Raw genomic sequence first — 20,963 nt, forward strand, 5'->3', positions numbered from 1 at the left:
TCGGCTGTAACTGCTGTTAGGAAAGATTTCATATTTGAATGTAATTTTCCCTCCATGTGTCAACCCCCAAACCTTTTGCTGCTGTTTTACACCATTGATCAAACGTTGCCAGAGAAGCACAGCCCTCAGCTGCACTCCTCTGGGCTTTCGCTCACTTTTTATGGGGAAACTGACATGCCCTTAATACAGTCAGTACTGGGAGACTTTGTTTCCCTTAGTCCTTTCCTTATGTTGCAGCTTTTGTGCAACATGTAACAAGTGTGCAATGTAACTTACCTTACAGTACACTTGGGTCTCTAGTCTTTCCAAAGGCCCTTGAAACACTTGCTCGACTTTTTGATGAACTGTGCAGATGTGTCACAGACAGGACTGGTGGCAGCTATCGTTTTCTTATATTTTTAACCCTTTATTGCCATGTTAACCGCGCTTAACGCGTTTGGCACGAATAGGTAGCCTGGCTCCAAAATGGCCATGCCACGATGTTCTTTGTCTTGTCCTTTGGCCATCTTGCCCCTTCACCTTCCCCAGGCCGAGTTGACCCGGGTCAGTCCTTATTTGGTCATGCACTTTCCCACGAAACCCAATGCTTTTGCAGGCTTCTGCATGCCTTGTGTGTGTGCCAGTTGGCTACCCCTGGATGTAACAATAGTCGGGGACTAGTGATCAAACCAGTAATGTGGAAGAAACCATCTTTCTAAACATATATCAAAGACGGTAGAAACCGGAAATACAGAAAAATACAATTTATTAAGAAGCAAAGTAAAAAGCCACCAAAGAGTGGTCTTCAAAAAAGGATCAATCAGAGAAAATCAAACACATATTTCACGTGTAATCAAATATACAAGGGACACATCCATTATTTTCTCTGATTGATCCTTTTTTGAAGACCACTCTTTGGTGGCTTTTTACTTTGCTTCTTAATAAATTGTATTTTTCTATATTTCCGGTTTCTACCGTCTTTGATATATGTTTAGAAAGATGGTTTCTTCCACATTACTGGTTTGATTACAAGTCCCCGCCTATTGTTACATCCAAGGGTAGCCAACTGGGTCTCTGCCTTGTACTTACATTTTTTGTCCTCTCACAGGTTGGCCCTCTATAAAAAAAGAGGACCCCCCTATACATGCTTGTTTAAGCTATCTACTTGTGTGTGTGCCTCCAGGATGTGGCCTGGGATGTCTGTTCCCAATACACATCCTGGGTGCCAGAGAGTCTGGTGTGTCCTGAATGCCTGGAACCACTGTGGTCCGTGATTGGTCCATATATGCAGTGAGTGTTTGTGAGCAGATCTCCCATTGGGTCCTCTCTGTTTTGGCGCGAAGGCAACTTTGGATAAGAGGAGGCTGAAAACACCACTACCATATCGATCTCCTGAGTTCACACGAACAAAGGATAAGGAGCCAAGTATCCTGCAACAAGAAGCCGAGTCGAGGAACCGCTGGTGACCCGCTGGAAGGTTTGGCACCCTGAGCCCACTGTCGTCCTGTGGGACCCCTCTGCATCTGATCGTCCTAGAAGGTCTTGCGAAGACGCTTTGACCCATTGGAATAGTGGGATCAACTATTCTCGGCACCTTCAACAAACCCTGCAAGTAAGCCTCTTCGGAAGTGTCCATGGGCCAACCAGTGGGCTGACCAGCTTACACGGGACGTTTGCTCTGTTACCGCCACTGTTTCAAGGAGAGGAGGCCCTCGAAACTTGGTCTACTGCTTTCTCTGTATCCACGGCACCCTCACACCGAATTTCGTACACTTGGCATTCCCAGGTCTGAAGTGAGACGACTGCACCCGGACCGGAGTAAACGCGGTTACTGTGTTGCCCTGCTGTGGCAACGACCTGTGCAAGTTCACTGCATTTGTGACCCCCTCACCCCTGAAGCCTGCTGCAGTGGAATTGGGCTGATTCCTCCACCCGGAGCGGAGAAATCACCACTGACCCGTTTGGGAATTCTCACTGCATCTTGGGATCTACACGGTGTCGAGACGTCCTGATTGTCGCATTCGAACCTGCCAGCGAAGTGGACTGTACTGGCGAAGTTTGGGTCTGCCTGCGCCGAGGACCGGTGAGTAGTCCTTACACCAACCGGTGGTCCCTAGTGCAGGAGCCCACTTTTATGCATGAAGTTGCCCCTGAGAGCCCCTTTCCTTTCCACAGCTATTGCAAAATAGCGACTCCATCCCAGCACTCTCCAACTGCCTCTGCCCTCAAGTGGAGGCCCTGCTGGAATAGTGGGAACTTGTTCTTCATTGCCTTATCCACCTTCCTGATCTTCTAGAGACCCGCAAAGAGACCCTATTTTGGCCATTGGCACAAGCGCGTGCATGTACTATTGAGCATAAGGCTCCTCTCTTCGTAGGGCTTGGACTGCCTCTTAGTTAGGTGTATTCTTGATGGTGAACTGGGTCTAAAGATTACTTGCACTGCCTGTTTTCCTCCCCATCTAGGTGGTTTATATATTTCGTGCTTTTAACCCCTTAAACCCTTTGGTCTTGTATATATATTGTATTGATTGTGATGTATTGGTTTAATCTAGTGTTACTGTGATTCTTTGCTATGGTCTATATTACAAACGCCTTGTAATAAATGTGTCTATATTTTTAATGTAACACCTGTCTGAAGTAATTTGCAAGTGTCCTTGCTTTGTGTGCTCATTGAGGTTTTCCAGTCACCCTCAACCCTCTTACTTAGGGCCTCATCACGAGTTGGGCGGTACGCCGGCGCTAATAGCCCTACCGCCAAACCCCCTGGCGCTATTAGTGCCGGATCATGGGTTGGGCGGAAGGGTTATTGCCCATTCCCCATTGGGCCCATTCGGGAATTCCTCATTCCCCATTGGGCCCAATGGGGAAAATTCATGCTATTACCGCTGGCGGATTTCTCGCCGGTGGTAATCCCGCTGAAAATCGCCAATTTTGCTATAGCTTCTGAGGACAGTTCAGAAGGAGGTGGGGCTGCGCTGTCATGACCCTCGCCCAAAACCCCCTCTGGCAAACCCATTGGCCAGGTGGAGTCAGGACTCGGGCCTCTAGAGCAGGTATCCTCTTCAAAAGCCCTCCTGGGGCCAGTCCTGGCGCCTATGGTGCCAGGCTCTTACACCATGAAAAACATGTGCTTTGGAACTACTTTATTGTGTTTGTCAGCCAACATGGAGGCATCCACATAGCTTGGTTCCTAGGAGCCAAGCTATGCGGTCTAGTGTTTTGGGTGTGGTAGCCCAGGGACTACTTTATCTGGACTATTTTGTTGGGGCTATTTAAACCACACCCGAGCAAGACAACACGCTTTGCGTTACTTTTCAGTTTGCAATGTGACGCTCACCGTGTCCAGCTATACCCACGAACCTCGGAGAAGCAGAACCTGCAAGTAGACAAAAGGAACATTGTTAGCAGCAGCATCTTACCTGGAGTCTTCATCTTTAGCTTCTTGCAGCTCCTGAGAACAGCTTCCTTGAATCTGCACGCCTCCCGGACTGAATGACCTGAAAGAGGAAGATAGAGGCAACATTAAAGAAAGCATAAGAGACACTGCAAATTACGAACTGCTCAAAAGGCTTACCTGGCTGGTCGCCTTTTGGCTGGCACCACTCCGGAAATTCCACATGCTCTGAAGAACACTGCGACCTACAAGGAAAGAAGGAAAAACAGGTTAGCAAAGGCAAGACATCGCAGCGCTGCGCATAGCGCTTACTTACCACATCATAGCGTTCTTAATGGAACATCATTTACCAGCGAGGCTCAACCAAGCCAGTTCGCCGCGCTGAAGCTCTGCATACCTAAGGAGAAAAAGAGACATTATTAAACAAAGAAAGGCATGCAGGATAGCAACAATACTAAAGAACAGTAATAAGAACTACCTGAACGATATAAAACGGGTCGGCGTCAATGAAGTAACTGGACCGCACACGCCCACGAAAGACAACGCGCCCCTGTAAAGAAGGCAGGACGGAGAGCACGTATAACTCTACCACAAGGTGAGGAGAGGGCCCCAAAGGGGCTGAAATCGTACGGGGTGGAGGGAGGATACTTACCCCGGTCGGCCGGTCTTGAACACAGTTCTCCTGTATTTTCAGGCAGAACCTTCCCCGCAGACCACATCTGGGCACCACTGAGAAGTATACCAGTGAGTAACCCGGCTGGGTGGCGTCCCTGTGGATACCAGGTGAGCGTAACAGCTCTCACTGGTAGAACTGATGGTTCTGCCGCTGCACTGATCCGCAGCAACCATGAGGACATGGAATATGTAATGTCGAATGTTTCCTCTGCCAGTGCTGATGGGGAGGCCATCCTTGCATTCAAGAAGCAAGAACTGCTGTTTAGGCAGAAGGAGCTTGAGTTCAATATGGCCAAACTAAAGATAGAGCAGGCAGAAAAACAGAAAGACAGGGATCACCAGTTGGAACTGGCCAAGCTCCAAGTTGCCAATGGATCCAAAGGTCCTGGACATGGGTCTGGGTCCTCCTCTCATCCAAGGTTTCCAAAAGATCTGCTCAGCGTGTATGAGGAAAAAAATGACATTATGGACTGGCTGAATACATTTGAGTATGCATGTGAAGTTCAACAAGTTGACAATGCTGATAAAATTGCCTGGTTACTTAGCAGACTGCCCCATTCTGGCTGCAGTGCTATTATGGACATGTCAAAAGCTGAGAGAGCAGATTTTGCAATGTTGAAGCAGACTCTCATCTTAAAGTTTGGAAAGACTCCTGCCCAATACTTAAAAAGATTCAGAGAGTACAAGAAAAAAGAAGATGGTATTTGGGTATTTTATGTAACTGAATCCTTAAAAAACTTGACTGGCTGGGTTGAAGGTTATGTTACGCTCACCTGGACCCCACAGGGGTGTCGATCGGACCCGGACAGCTGCGGTCTACTCCAACGTGATGCGTAGTGCAGAGATGACTGTCTGGACTGGCCCGCCTGGTCTTGTCTGCTGGACCCGAAGAAGTATTTTCCTGCAAGTGGAGACAGGGATTAACCACCTGTGGGTTTTAGTGATGGCCTCCCAACTGTTCTCGCTCTCCCCCACTAATCACCTCCGATATCCCCTTAGTAACCTCACCTTAGGTTCGTAAAAGATGAGCTCTTCATCCTGCGTGTCTTGCAGGGGCGCGTAGATACCAGTTACTTCACTGGTTTGAAGGCGTTTGGAGAGTTCCGGTAAGTATTGACTCTGCAGTCCCTGGCGGGATTGGTAAGTATCAAGTTCAAAGAGTTCAATGTGCCGATGTTCACTCTTGTCCCCTTCCTTCCTTAAGTTGCAACTGAGTTTGTGAGAAGAAGGTCTCGTAGCTGCTGCTGGCGTTCAGGTAAGAGTCTGTGTTACCCAACGCTGTCCGGTAACTATTGCATGCGTTAATGTGTTGTTTTTCTCCCTCTTTACAGATGCGGCATATGAAAATGTGGAGAGTTATGGAATAATACCGCCAGTGGTAAATCAGGTAAGTTTATGGTGGTAAGAGGTTGTATTTGTTGATTCCCTTGGCTCACCTTGTTTTTTCTTGTCTCCCCTAGGTGCCGGATTATGGCGAAGAAATGATGGAGACAGTGCCGGATCGAAAGATGCTGTGAGAACTGGTGAGTATGGCACTGTGCTGGAGCTGGCGAAGTGATGCGTGCAGGACTGATGTACTTTCCAGGTCCGGAGATGAAATGGTTCCGGAATTAGGTGAGGAATTTTAAATAAGTTCGTTTTCTAACCTTGTCCTTTTCTTCTTCTTTATTCTAGGAGCTCCGGATTCGAGGCGGGCGTGGCAGAAGACTGGATGCTGGTTGCAGGCACGCGGGCGTGGCAGAAGACTGGATGCTGGCTGCAGGCACGGTGAGCGTCACGCTGCTGAATGCAGCATAACGTGAAGCATGTGCTGCTGTTCGGGTGTGGTTCAAATAGCCTCCAAAGTAGTTCTATGTAAGAAGTTCCCTAGAGCCACGCCCGAGTAAAAAATAGTCCCTGTAACAAAATAGTCCCATCCAGGCCTCATGTAGGCTTGGACTCTTTTGCAGCATGGTCTGCATCAGGTAAGTAAAGTCTATTAGCCTGGCGCCTATGACCCCAGGACTGATTTCTATGATGAGCCTGGTGCCTAAGGCGCCAGGACTGAACCCAGACAGCCCCTAGCCGGGGCTGCTGAGGTTTAAACAAATGTCTGGATGCCTGCTCCCGGAGCTGAGGGCCTTGGTCCTGATGCCCGGGAGTAGGCATCATGACAGGTTATAAGCTTTCTACCTTTGAAGGTATGATAAGTCTTGTCATGCTGGAACATATTTTTGAATCTTCTTCCCCTGAGCGCAAGCAGCATTTGGCAGATTCAAAGGAGATAGATCTTAAGAAGCTAGCCATTGCAGCAGATATGTGGGTATGACATTGAGTGTCCCATAAGGGCAAGGCTCATCCTGGTAAGCAGGAGGAAGGGAAAAAGTCCAAAGATAAGGGGGGTGGGGAAACTGATAAATCTTCCTCCCAAAAGGGCCACTAAAAGAAAAATAAGGGTAAGACACAAGAGAACTCACAGGGTAGTGAAGGACAGCCTCCAAAACAGAACTCTGGTTATAGTAAGCCTCCCTATGTAAATAGACCCAATAAATCTTGTTTTGCTTGTGGAGCAACTGACCACGTGAAGGGGGATCCAAGATGTAAGGTCAAACTCTGTGGGGTCCACTCTGCTAATCTGGCCTTCTCCTCCTATGAGGAAGAAGAGATTACCGGAGCATCCTTCTCCTCAGACTCCCTCCCCAGTGGGATAGAAGCTGAGGTAGTTTTAGTTTCCCTGGGTTCCTGGGAGCCTAAAGTCTCAGAGGCTTATGCTAGGATTCCAGATAACACCAAGCACTACTTTAAAGAAAGTGTGCTGATCAATGGAGTAGATATTCCAGCTCTTAGGGATAGTGGGTGCAGTCGAACTGTAGTGGATTCTACCTTGGTAGACCCAGAGGAAGTTGCCAGAGCTACTCGGATGCCCACTAAGTTGGCTGATGGCCCACCTCTCATGTTCCCAGTAATACCTGTAAATCTTACTATCAATGGTACAGCAGTCAGGATTCCAGCGAGCATTCAGAGGAGTGTCCCAGGAAAGGTCTTGTTGGGCAATGATCTCAGAGCTTTAGGGCTTGTGGGAGACACTGCTGACAGACTCTGCACAAGGCCTCAAACAAGGGCAGCACTGGCCAAGAGCAATGCCCTGCCCCAGCCAAAGGGGAAACCCAAGGCTAAAGGAGTCAGAAAATCAAAAAGAGGGAAAGAGAATATTCCCCCTAACTCACCTACCACTGAGGTGGAGGTAGTTGGTCAATCACCAGGACCTGAAGAGGAGGTGGTGATGCCTGAAGTCTTCGACCCCAATGACCATCCTGAACTACAAGATTTATTAGTAGAAGGTGGTCCTGACAGGGAAACATTCAGTAAAGGCCAACTTGAGTGCCCATCTCTGGAAGGCCTAAGGAGACAGGCCTGCTCCCAGCTTGAGGGTGAACCTCCTGGGAAGCATCAGATTTATTGAGAAGGTGGGCTCCTGTATAGTGAGCCTACAGAGTCTACAGAAGGAGACCATAGGAGGTTGGTGGTTCTCCTTGCTGTAAGACCCTTCCTCCTGCAGCTGGTGCATGAAGTGCCCCTTGCTGGTCATCTTGGTATTAAGTGGACCAAGCAAAGGTTATCCATGAACTTCTACTGACCCAAGATGGGGTGCAAGTAGAAAGTCACTGCAGGAGTTGTGCCTCCTGTCAGTTATCTGGTAAGAGTGGCTCAACAATCCAAGCTCCATTGGTACCACTCCCAGTTGTGAGGGTACTATTTGAGAGGGTAGGGATCAACATTGTAGGTCCCCTTGACCCCCAAATATCCTCAGGCAATAGGTTTATCCTGGTGCTGGTCGACCATGCCACCAGGTATCCTGAGGCCATCCCATTGAAAACTGTGACTGCCAAGTCAGTTGCAAAAGCTTTACTTGGCATCTTTACTAGGGTTGGCTTCCCTAAAGAAGTTGTGTCTGACAGAGGCAGCAACTGTATGTCAAAGTATATGCAGACTATGTGGAAGGAATGTGGGATCACCTATAAGTTTTCTTCCGCATACTAACCCCAGACCAATGGTCTGGTGGAAAGGTTTAACAGGACCTTGAAAAGTATGATTGGAGCTCTAGAAGAACCTCAAAGAAGAAAATGGGATCTTCTAATACCATGCTTACTGTTTGCCTACAGAGAGGTACCACAAGAGGGTGTTGGATTCAGCCCCTTTGAACTTCTGTTTGGTCACCCTGTAAGGGGACCCTTAGCCATAGTCAAGGAGGGATGGGAGATGCCCACTCCCCCCATTACTACCAACATAGTAGACTATGTGTTAGGGCTCAGAAAAAGGATGGTACTCCTGATGGGTCTTGCTAGTGACAAGTTGAATGCAGGACAAGCTCTGGTGAAACATTGGTATAACCAGAAAGCTTCCCTCATCAACTTCACACCTGGTCAGAAAGTCCTAATCATGAATCCCATAAGGCCTAGCGCTTTACAGGATAAATGGTCAGACCCTTACACAGTGGTGGAGTCACTGGGTAAGGTCAACTATTTAGTGGACCTTGGAAGGCCTGGACAGGCTCCAAAAGTGTTCCATGTAAATAGGCTGAAGGCTTTCATCCCAAGAGTTGAAATCCAGGGATGTCATTTAGGGGTCACCAGAGGTTGCAACTGCGACCTCTGAGGTCTCCCTTGCGACCTCTGTAAAAAAAAAAACTTTTTTTTTTCCTTTTATGTAATGCAACCTCCTGGAGTGGCTGGCTTCCTTGTTCAGGCCCTTTACCTTTTTAAAAAAAATAAGAAAAATAAGAACAGGAGTGCCATAAGTCTAACACTTTCAGCACTGACCCTCAATAAGAAAGAATAGGAATACCAAATAATGTGTATTTGTGGAATTCTATACAATAATTGCTAGACTCAATATAGGTTTATTTCAGGCACACTTCAGGCGGTGAGTCACTGATTTAGACTGTTCTTAAATGCCTCAACTCAGCCTTTCATCCTTCTGAGGTCGATAAATGAGTACCGACACAGGTTGGATGATATTGGGTGTATATTTTTTCTATATAGAGGGCTTACGTGTAAGTGCATTATCATTTGGTCATGGACGTCTGCTTGCATTCACAGTAATGTCATAATATGGGCCTGTACACACTGATCTTAACGTTACATATGGCGATCCATTCTTGCATGAAATGTACATCACATTATTGTTTGTTTGTTTGTTTTATTTCTAATGCGCTCCAGACCCATAGGTAGAAGGGCGCAGCAGGTAGGATAATGCGAAGCTTACATCGTTACAGATTATACAGGATACAGTAAAAGTTATACATATTATACAAGATACAATAATGGATATTATAGATATTATACAAGTTATACATATTATACAAGATACAGTAATAGTATACAAATGTGCAGGACCATCATCGTGCAGGTCGATGAGTTACATAGAAGATGGTACGCATAACATATCGTGAGACAGAGGAGAGGGACCAGTGTCAGGTCTGGGAATACTATAAACATATATCTAGTGGTCGTTGGAGATAAGATATTCGATAGCATTCCTTCTGAATAGTGGGTACGGCTGATCTGCTCTTAGATTGTTGGGTAATAGATTCCAGGTTTTAGCCGCCTTCACAGGGAAACTATTCCCACCGACCGTGGTTAGCTTAAATCTAGGTACTACCAGACAGTTAGTGTTGGTAGCTCTAATAGGTCTGATGGAGGTTTTTTTTGTATTTTGTTCGTGAGGTAGCTTGGGGTGGCGTTGTTAAGAGCTTTATGTGTCAAGGAGATCATTTTTAATTGAATTTTGTGGTTTGTAGATAGCCATTTGTGTTGACGTCTAATGGTGGAAATGTGTGCTCTTTTATTTATGCCAAGCGCTGCTCGCAGAGCATTGTTTTGGAGCGTTTGAAGTTTCTGGATGGTAGATTTGTTGGCGCCACTGTAAAGGGCATTACAGTAGTCGATCCTGGAGAGGATAAGTGCTCTAGCCAAGATCATGCAACTGTCATTAGAGAGGAAAGGCTTGCCTGCTCTTATCAGTTTGCAGGTGTAGGCGGTGGTGGAGGCCAAGTATTTTAGTTGTTTGTTGAATGATAGTGTGGAATCCAAGTAGAAACCGAGGGTTTTTACTTCTTTGGAGACCCTGATAGGATTTCCATCAATGTTGAAGGAGGAGAATTCCTGACCTAATTTTTTGGTGTTCATATGCGTTCCCAGGATTATCAACTCCGTCTTGTCGTCGTTCAAGCACAGGCCATGAGTGGCCATCCATGCTTGAACATCGAGATATACCCTGTTCACCAATTTCGAGTCCTTCCTATGATCCCCAGAAAGCGGGAGGAGAATCTGTGTATCATCTGCATAGTTAGTGTAGGTGATACCCAGAAGGTCCAGATCATCGAACAAGGGTTTGTTGAAGATATTGTATAGGGTAGGCGAGACACAGGAACCCTGGGGAATGCCACATAATATAGGTGTAGGGTCAGCTGTGGCCGAAGGGGAAAAAACTCTCATTGTTCTTTCGCTGAGGAAAGATTCTAGCCACTTGATGGCCTCAGGAGAGAAATGGGCAGCAGAGTCCAGGTGTTTGCAGAGTACCTTGTGATCAACCAAGTCGAATGCTGCTGAGAGATCAAGTAGGAGCAAGAGTGCTGTTCCTCCTCCATCCCTCAGCTCGTCGACCTGTGTCTTTAAATCAATTAAGGCGGTTTTCCGTTCCATGAAGTGGACGGAAACCAGATTGTCTTGCTCCTAGGAGCTTATACAAGTCAAGGTGTTTTTGTATCTGAATATAGGTGGCTTTGTCCAATATTTTGAGGAGGAATGGCACAGTGGTAATGGGGCGGTAGTTGGTTGGGATAAGTGGGTCTAAGGTCTGTTTTTTGAGAAGTGGGAGCACCCAGGAATGTTTTAAATTGGCTGGGATAGTGCCTGATGTGAAGGAGGCATTGATTAATTTAGAAATAAATGGTGAGAGGTCTCTGGCAGCGTCTTTTATTAACTGTGCTGGGCAAGTATCGCCCTTGCAGTTAGATGGTTTGAGTGAAAGAATGATTTTTTCTACTTCTATTGGGGATGTTTTAGAGAAGTGAAATGTGTTGTTTGCCTCTGGTGTAGAGGTATTAGGGGAGTGCTGAAGGTTGAGCATATCTTTTTTTTGTTGAATTTTGGTTTGAAGTGTATTGATTTTATTTGCTAGCGCATTTTGAATATCTGTGCACCAAGTCTTATCCTTGGTAACTAAGTCTGGTGTGGCTATTGGTGACTCTAATTCCTTCATATGGCGAAGAGTTCTCTCATGCTAGAATTAGAGTTAGTGATACGTTCATCATAGGAGTTCTTTTTGGCAAGGTTCACTTCTTTTTTAAAGTGAGAGGAGATAGAGGATAGTTTTGCTTTATTTTCGATAGAGGGACAAAGTCTCCAGGAATTTTCACTTTTTCTTTTTAGGAGTCGTAAATCTCTCAATTGGGGAGTGAACCATTTGTTAAGGCGCGCTTTAGGTTTGCTTTTTCTAAGTTTGAGCGGGGCGATTTTGTCCAGTGTGTTCAGCATAATCTTGTTATATTCTTCAACTAGAGTACTAGGGTCTAGATTGTCAGATAGAGCGTTTAACGTGGGTAGGATGGCGGGGATGACTTTTTCCGCTTCTAGTTAGACAAGAAGGTGCTAACAATGGGACCATCGGAGAGGGTCTGGCTGTAGATAGGTTAAAGGTTACGAGAGAGTGATCTGTCCATGATTGGGGAGAGATGGAAGTGATAGAGGCTGTGCAGTTGTAATCTGCTATCCAGTCTAGTGTTCTCCCTTTGGAGTAAGTGCGTCTGTTGACTTTCTGAGACAGGCCTGATGCATTGATGGCATTGGCTATGTCTGAGGCTTGTTTGTCCATAGGGTCATTAAAGCCAAGTTTAAAATCTCCTAATAATAGAAGCTGGGAGGTAGGTTTAAGGTTGTTTGTGATTAGGCTATGCAAGTCCTCGTCGAAGGTACCGAGAGGACCTGGGGGTCTATAAATTAAGTGGATGGTGAGGGTTTGTATGTTATTTATCTGGAATTTAACCAAGATATTTTCACAGGATTGTAGGATTTGAGGAGGGGATGTTCTGAGAGAGAGGCTCAATTTGGAGATGATGGCAATTCCACCACCTCGTGAGCCATCCCTATCTTGTCTTGTTATGTTGTAGCCTTCTGGAATGGCTAGCATTAGCGATGGTCCAACTGCGTTATGTAGCCAGGTCTCGGTTACTGCCAGGAAGTCCAGATTGTGTTCTGTAATGAGGTCGGCTATGTCAAGGGCATGGGTGACAAGGGATCTCGCATTAAGGAGTGCTCCTTTGAGTACTAGCGTCTCTTTAGGCATGTTTACTTGGCTAGGGGTGGTTAAGTTGGTATCTGAGGTCTTGAACTTTTGTGTTTTGATTGTAGTGACATTTGTTGTTACCGTCTGATGTGGTTTATGTGGGTAATTTGTTTTTAGGTTGGTTGATGGTAAGGTTCTTCTAGGTGGTTCATATAGTTGTGTGAGTCTTGCGCGAAGTTTAAGATTTCTGTCTGGTAAGGTGCGTGGGAGGGAGGTGAAGGTTTCACCTCTGGTACTAATATTATTTGGTGGGGAGTTGGTAGGGTTATTAGTCACTATGTTGGGCAACGTATGTAGGGTCGGGTCTGATATCGAGGCAGGAGATGCCGCAAGGTGTTCTTGGGTCATGGTGATAAAACTTAGAGTAACAGCTATAATGCTGTAGTGCAATAATGGATGCAGCATTTTTAGTGAATCCAGATATGTGCACGTGGGTGCTTAGGACTATGGGTAGGGTGGGGCGTTCACTAACAAGACACAAATGGGTATTCAGTGGCAAGGTGTATATGGGCATTCAGTAGCGAGGCACGTATAGGCGTTCACTAACAAGGCACAAATGGATATTCAGTGGCACATTATAGTGATATTGTAACCATATTTTTCGTAGTGTACAATGCTATGTGATGTCACTTCCTTTTTTGTCAACGGGTGAAAGGTCGTGTTCCATCACTTCATGCGATATCACTTCAGGGTGGGGTCACATGACATCACTTCCTGTGATGTCATCAGGGGTGAAGGGTCGAGTGATGTCACGTCCGCTACCACAGGCATTTTGGTGAAATGATGTCCCTGTTGAAATCACAGCACTGCTATTGGCTTCAGATGTTGAGGAAGAGGAGTCTGAACCTCTTCCTGACCTCTTCCTGACCTATTCCAAAGCAGTCCTTCAGATAGTTCCATTCAGGATGTCCGAGTGGCCCCTCACCTGACTTCTGATCAGCAGGTTGAGGTGAAAAGTTTGCTTAGGCAATTTTCACCCTGTTTTCACAGTCCCCTGGTTTGACACCTTGGTGCAAACATAACATAGACAGAGGAGACAGTGTACCTACCAAAAGTAGGGGATACAGAATGTCAGACAAAGTAAGGTCTTACATTAAAACAGAGGTCAACAAAATGTTGGATCTTGGGGTGATTGAACCCTTCAGTAGCCCTTGGTCCAGCCCTGTGGTTCTGGTTCCAAAAGCAGCTACTTTCAAATTGAGGTTCTGTGTGGATTACAGGGCTCTGAATGCTGTCACCAAGACAGATGCACACCCCTTGCCTAGAACAGATGAGCTGGTGGATACCTTGGCTGCCTCCAAGTACCTCAGCACGTTTGACCTCACTGCAGGCTATTGGCAAATAGCCCTTGCAGAACATGCCAAGGAGAAGACAGATTTTTCAACTCCAGAGGGCCTTTACCAGTTCAGGGTAATGCCTTTTGGGTTGAAGAATGCACCTGCCACTTTCCAGAGGCTTGTGAATCATGTGTTGAATGGGTTGGATGAATTCTGTCTTGCATATCTGGATGATATAGAGGTTTTCAGTGCCACCTGGGAAGAGCATGTGAAACACCTTGGGAAGGTGCTACAGGCTCTTCAGAAGGCCCACTTGACAATAAAGGCCAGTAAGTGCCAGATTGGACAAGGATCAGTGGTCTACCTTCGACATGAAGTAGGTGGAGGGAGGATACAGCCTCTACACAGTAAAGTACAAGCAGTACAAGACTGGCCTACCCCCACTACACACACCCAAGTGAGAGCCTTCTTAGGACTCATTGGGCACTACAGACATTTCATGGCAGACTATGGTACCATAGCTGCCCCTCTGACTTCTCTCACTACTCCAAAGAAACCCAAGAAGGTAACTTGGACTGAAGAGTGTGAGAAGGCCTTCAATGGCTTAAAAGACTCCTTGTGCCAGGCCCCTGTGCTCAGGGCCCCTGATTACCAAAGACCTTTTATTGTGCAGACAGATGCCTCTGACACTGGGATAGGAGCTGTACTTTCACAAGTAGATGAGAACGGTAAGAAACACCCTATTGGCTTCATTAGTCGCCACTTTAAGGACAGAGAGCTTAGATGGTCCACAGTAGAGAAAGAATGTTTCTCTGTTGTGTGGGCCCTTAGGAAGCTGAGGGCCCTACCTCTATGGGACCCATTTCACTGTGCAAACTGACCATAAGCCCTTAAATTGGATAATGAACATGAAGGCAGAGAATCCAAAGTTGCTTAGGTGGTACATAAGTCTGTAAGGCTTTGACTTCGATATTGAGCATAGGCCAGGTGTCCAACATAGCAATGCTGATGGGTTGTCCAGAATGTTTAACCGACCTGAATAAGAAACTCATCAAGGGGTGGATTAGTTCCCCCTGTCCTTAGTCTGGGAAGGGCGAGTGTTAGGAAAGATTTCATATTTGAATGTAATTTTCCCTCCATGTGTCAACCCCCAAACTTTTTGCTGCTGTTTTACACCATTGACCACACTTTGCCAGAGAAGCACAGCCCTCAGCTGCACTCGTCTGGGCTTTCGCTCACTTCTTATGGGGAAACTGACATGCCCTTAAGACAGTTAGTACTGGGAGACTTTGTTTCCCTTAGTCCTTTCCTCATGTTGCAGCTTTTGTGCAACATGTAACAAGTGTCCAATGTAACTTACCTTACAGTACACTTGGGTCTCTAGTCTTTCCAAAGGCCCTAGAAACTCTCGCTGGACTTTTTATGAACTGTGCAGATGTGTCACGGACAGGACTGGTGGCAGCTATCGTTTTCTTAGATTTTTAACCCTTTCTTGCCATGTTAACTGCGCTTACCGCGTTTGGCACGAATAGGTGGCCTGGCTCCAAAACGGCCATGCCACGAGGTTCTTTGTTCTGACCTTTGGCCATCTTGTCCCTTCACCTTGCCCAGGTTGAGTCGACCCGGGTTAGTCCTTATTTGGTCATGCACTTTCCCGCGAAACCCAATGCTTTTGCGGGCTTGTGCAGGCCTTGTGTGTGTGCCTCCAGGATGTGGGCTCGGATGTCTGTTCCCAATACACTGTGACGCTCACCTGATTCCCACAGAGGCGCCGACCTGTTCTGGACTGCTATGACCTCTTCTAAGGTGATGCGCAGGATTCGGAAGACGGACTGGACTGGACCCCCAAACCTCACCTGTCTGGCCCGTAGAAGAATCCTTCTGTAGATGTGTCGGATTCCTCCCTTCCCCCTCTCACACTCCTCGAACCCCCTCTGCGATTCCCCGTAGAGTCTCACCTTAGAGTCTGAAAGGACGAGCTCTCCATCCTGCTTCCGATGCAGGGGCGCGTTGATTTCCAGTTACTTCACTGGATCTCGGGTTTGGTGAGTATTCAACTCCGCTTGACTTTTCAGATATGAGGCCGTAAGTATTCAGTTGCAAAGGTTCAAGCCTTAATAGTCCGTTGTCCTTTTCTCTATTTCAGATGCAGGATGAAGAATCCGTGTTGAGGAATGGATTAGCCGAAGGTAAACTCTGGTGAGTCTTTTTGATGGATGGTTCCCTTAGTGATCTTGATTTCACCCACTAATGCGTGTGTCTTTTTCCCCTTAGGGGCCGGGGTACGGAAGTGCCAAAGAAGCGGCGCCGACCTGAGGTGAGGAAAGATTGTCCCAACAATAATCAGGTAAGTCTTAAGGTGGAAGAATCAGGCCTTCCTCAATCTGTTCCTTCGCTCACCTTTGTTTTGTCTCTTTTTCTCCTTAGGCGCTGGAAGGCGACGGATGGTGCCAATGGTCGCTGAAGAGCCCGAGGGCGCCTCGTGAAGGTGGGTGGAACGCGGCGCTGCAGCGAGCGATGCGATGCGCTTCTAAAAATAATGTCTTTTCTCAGGATCGTCGGAGTGATGGTTCCGGACACCGGATGGAGGTAGGTAAAGTTCAATTATTCACCTTTCTCTCCTTTCCTTCCTTTTCAGGTGTTCCAGGTTGCAGGCGGGCGTGGCTGGAGCCAGGATGCAGGAGCAGACACAGTGAGCGTCCAGCTGCTAGATGCAGAACAACGCGAAGCGTGCGCTGCTGTCTGGGCATGGTTTAAATAGCCCCCAAAGTAGTTCCAGGTAAGTATTCTTCCTCAGCCACGCCCGAGTGGTAAAATAGTCCCATAGGTAAAATAGTCCCTTTCAGACCTCAAGGAGGTCTGGATCCGGCAGCATGGTCTGCATCAGGTAAGTCCATCCAAGCACTCCCATAATGAGCCTGGCGCCTATGGTGCCAGGACTGATGCCTTCTATGAGCCTGGCGCCAAAGGTGCCAGGACAATGTCCAAAGAGCCCCTATAAGGGGTTCCTGGGTCCCTCCCTGGGGACATGATGTCTGCTTTCGGGGACGCTGGTCCTGAACTGGCTTCCAGGGAGTAGGCATCATGACAGCACTCTCCCCCAAGGCCCCTCCCAAGATTGTTCCCTCCGGAGATTTTGGTTTGTTTGGGAAGATCCGGTGGAATTTCGTAATTAATCGAGGTGCATGTACATGGTCACTAGGTTCCCACAACCTCTCCTGAGGCCCGTATCCCTTCCAATCGATTAGATAGAAAAGTTTTGACCTCAACATCTTTGTATCTAAAATGTTCTTCACCTCGAATTCAGGTTCTCCATCTATTTGAATGGGTTCTGGAGGCTTGATTAGTCTGGTTCCAGGTTGCACTGGTTTCAAAAGTGACACATGAAAAACAGGGTGAATTCGCATGTTAGCTGGTAAATCAAGTTTAACGGCCGCTGGATTGATTATGGCCGTAATGGAGTAAGGCCCCAGATATTTTGGATTAAAAGTTCGAGGTCCCTTGAGCGATAAGTGCCTGGTAGCCAGCCATACTTGGTCCCCAATCTGGTACTGAGGTGCTTCACTCCGATGCAGGTCAGCATTCTTCTTGTATTTTCTCTTGGCTTGTTGTAAATGTGTAGTTGCTTCTTTAAAGGCTTGGGTAATTGTAGAATGCAGATGGTCCACTGCGGGCATTCCGAGGCCTTGAGGTGAGTCGAGGTCTGAGGTTCGAGGGTGATGCCCATATAAAGTATAAAAAGGACTTTGCCCAGTTCCAGAGTGTACCGAATTATTATATGCATATTCGGCTATCCAAAGAATGTCTTTCCAGTTACTTTCAGATTGCTGCAACATACACCGTAAATATTGCTCAAGGGTCTGATTCGTCCTCTCTGTTTGACCATCGGTCTGAGGGTGGTGACTAGTCGATAATCTTACATAGATTTGTGCCAATTGACAACATCTACGCCAAAAGTGTGAAATGAATTGGCTTCCCCGGTCTGAGATTAGTACAGACGGGAATCCATGTAAATGAACAATATTTTCAAGGAATTCTTTGGCTAGAACTGAAGCTGAAGGTAAACCTTTCAAAGGAATGATGTGGGCCATTTTGGAAAATAAATCCACAATAACAAGAATAGTGTTATATCCTGAACAAGGAGGTAAGTCCGTAATAAAAAACAATGACAGGGTGTGCCAAGGTGCTGGCGGAATGTCTAAAGGTTGAAGGAGACCGGCTGGTCTTTTCTTTTGGCCTTTATTTTGGGCGCAAACACCACAGGACATCACAAATGATTTAACATCTTTTCGCCAAGAAGGCCACCAGAATTGTCGTTTCACCTTTTCTTCCGTCTTGGCAATACCGGGGTGCCCCTCTATTAGTGCATCATGATAACGAGAAATAACGAGCTCTTGTAATTCCTTGTGTGGCAGAAATAAGCGTCCTTGGAAATAAGGTAAATCATTATTTATAGTAAAGTCAGATCCCTTTTGTACCCAATCCTGTACGTCTGTAGGGTCCAGGAGTTGTTTAACTCTAGCTTGAATGTCTTCAAGCGTTTGTAAAGAAGTCATGCCCAAAATTCTCTGTTCGGGAATTATCGGTACAGGTTCTGAGTTAGTATCAGTTTCTCCCATTCCTATTCGGGATAGAGCGTCCGCTTTGCCATTCTTACAGCCAGGACGATAGGTGATTACAAAATCGAATTCCGCAAAAAACAAAGCCCAACGGAGCTGTCGAGATGACTGAGCCTTGGCGGTCTTTAAATACTGTAAGTTCCGGTGGTCGGTGATCACCGTGATGGTATGTCTAGCGCCAAGTAGATAATGCCGCCAGGCTTTAAAGGCGGATTTAATGGCTAACAGTTCTTTGTCAGTGATTGCGTAGTTAACCTCGGGTGCCGAGAATTTTCTGGACCAAAATGCAACGGGATGCAGTTGGTTAGTTTCGGGATCTCTTTGAGACAGGACAGCTCCCATGGCTACGCTGGATGCGTCAGTTTCGACGACATAAGGGAGATCTGGGCGCGGGTGCTTCAATACAGGTGCAGAGGTAAATTTAGCTTTTAGTTCCTGAAAGGCCTGCTTGGCTTCTTCAGACCATTCGAAACGTTTATTTTTCCTTAACAGCGCAGTGATGGGTTGAACCACACGAGAACATTCCGGGATAAACCTGCGATAAAAATTGGCAAAGCCAAGCATGCTTTGAACACCTTTCACGGAGCTAGGCGATGGCCATTTGAGGATAGCATCCACTTTTCGTGAGTCCATGCGGACTCCTTTAGGTGTCAGGATGAAACCAAGAAACTCGACTTCTGTGGCATGGAAAACACATTTTTCAAGTTTAGCAAATAGTTTGTGTTGGCGCAATTTCTCGAGAACTGCCCTGGCATGTTTTCTATGATCAGATTCCGAAGAGGAGTACACAAGAATGTCATCGATATATACGACAACACAAACGTCGATGAGTTCCCGAAAGACATCGTTCATGAAGTATTGGAAGGCAGCCGGTGCATTGCACAATCCGAAAGGCATCACCTGGTACTCGAATAGCCCATATTTGGTGCGGAAGTCAGTTTTCCATTCATCGCCTTCCCTTATTCGCACCAGATGGTAGGCCCCCCGGAGATCTAACTTGGTGTATATGCAGGCATCCTTCACCTGGTCAAGGAGTTCATGGATCAGAGGCAAAGGGTATCGGTTTTTAACAGTTATCTGGTTCAATGCACGGTAGTCAATACAAGTTCTGAGGTCGCCTTCTTTTTTAGGCACGAAGATTAAAGCCGAGGATGCAGGAGACTTAGACGGGCGAATAAAACCATTGGCTAGGTACTGATCTAGATATTGTCGTAAATTAAGATTCTCGGGTTTAGTAAGGGCATAGATCCTGCTGCAAGGGGGTTGTGCACCGGGCAATAGATCGATCTGGCAATCGTACGACCTGTGAGGCGGTAGAGTGTTGGCCTGTTCCTTTTGGAAGACGTCTTGAAATTCTTGGTATTCTGGTGGTATTTGCAAAATGACAGGGGTTACTGTAGCTTGGCCAATATTTGGATTTCTTGGATAACAGGTTTGTGCACAATCTGGAAAGGTTATCCTCTTTGCTCGCCAGTCAATTCGAGGATTATGTGTTTCCAACCAAGGGATTCCTAGAATTACTTGAAATTGCGGAGCCTTGTGTAATGCTCACCTGACTCCCACGGAGGCGCTGACCTGGTTTGCGCTGCTGTGACCTCTTCTAAGGTGATGCGCAGGGTTTGGAAGACGGACTGGACCGGGCCCCCCAAATCTTGACTGTCTGGCTCGCAGAGGTACCCTTCTGTAGGGGAAAATAGGGGATTAACTGTCTGCGGGGTAATGCTATCGGCCTCCCACTTTCCCCTCTCACCTTCCTCGAAACCCTTCTGTGATTCCCCATAGCATCTCACATTAGGGTCTGGAAGGACGAGCTCTCCATCCTGCTTCTGATGCAGGGGCGCGTTGGTATCCAGTTACTTCACTGGATTTACGGATTGGTGAGAACCAAACTTGCTTGGCTTCCAGGTAAGTTTTTTGATGAGAGATTCCCCTTGTGTCCATGCATTAATGCGCTAATGCTAGTGTCTTTTTCCCCATAGGGGCCGGGGTACCGAATGCCAGGGAAAAGGCACCGACCTGAGATGAAAGGTGAAATCCTTGTAGAAATCAGGTAAGTCTTTAATGAGCGTTTTGGTAATGTCTTTCATTCGCTCATTAACGCTGATGTCTCTTTTTTCCCCTTAGGGGCCGGGGTCCGGAAATGCCAGGATGCGGCGCGGACCCGAAATGAAGAGGGAATGAACCAACTGGTAAGTCTTAACATGGAGATTTAGCTTTCCTTATTCCCTTCTCTCTCTCACCTTTTGTTCTTGTCTTTTTCTCCCTAGGCGCTGGGGCGTGACTGCGAATCCCGATGATCGCTGCTGAACATGGAGGCGTCCTATAAAGGTGAGTGGAATGCGGCGCTGCAGCGATCGACGCGATGTGCTTTTAAATAAGTCTTCCTTTTCAGGATTGTCGGCCAGATGTCTCTGGGATGCGGATTTAGCAGGTAAGGACTTTTCCTTCTTCTGTTCTCTTCTTCTCTTCCTTTGCAGGTGATCCAGGATGCTGGCAGGCGTGGCAGAAGTCAGGATGCAGGAGCAGACACGGTGAGCGTCCAGCTGCTAGATGCAGAACAACGCGAAGCACTTGTGGCTGTTCGGGTGGGGTTTAAATAGCCTTGGAAGAAGTTCCAGGTATGTATCCTTCCTCCAATCAGGTATGTATCCTTCCCCGACCACGTCCGGATGGTAAATTAGTCCCACAGGTA

Source organism: Ambystoma mexicanum, chromosome 3q, assembly GCF_040938575.1.
Source record: "Ambystoma mexicanum isolate Mex_15411 chromosome 3q, UKY_AmexF1_1, whole genome shotgun sequence".
In the NCBI taxonomy this organism is placed as follows: Eukaryota; Metazoa; Chordata; class Amphibia; order Caudata; family Ambystomatidae; genus Ambystoma; species Ambystoma mexicanum.